We start from the raw sequence: 442 nt of genomic DNA, 5'->3' as shown, positions 1-442 counted from the left end.
ACTCACATATCTCTCAAAATTTTAATTTCTCCACCCTATCTTCCTGGCATAAATGAATAAACCTTATCCACACAAGTAACATCTTTAAAGAGATCTGGCAACTTATTCTCAACCAACCCATGACCAGGCTGTACATTCTTATGCAGCTTTTTAGCTTCCATTGTGCTTTCCCTTATCATGTCAGAGCAACTTACTTGATTATCCTGTATTCCCACATTTGTCTTCCCAGTGGTTTTTCTAAAACACCAACACTGCAACTTTATGTGGCCTGCTTTATTACAGTGAAAACATGTGAGCTATTGCACTTCTTATTCCCCAACATGGCTTTCCTTTTACCTTTATACTAAATATTAAAAGAACTACCTTTACTATCTTCGAGGAGATAGAGTCATAGTCATAGAGTTGTCCAGTATGGAAATAAACCCTTTGGTCCATGCTGACC

Source organism: Chiloscyllium plagiosum, chromosome 14, assembly GCF_004010195.1.
Source record: "Chiloscyllium plagiosum isolate BGI_BamShark_2017 chromosome 14, ASM401019v2, whole genome shotgun sequence".
Taxonomy (NCBI): Eukaryota; Metazoa; Chordata; class Chondrichthyes; order Orectolobiformes; family Hemiscylliidae; genus Chiloscyllium; species Chiloscyllium plagiosum.
This window is presented reverse-complemented; position numbering follows the sequence as displayed.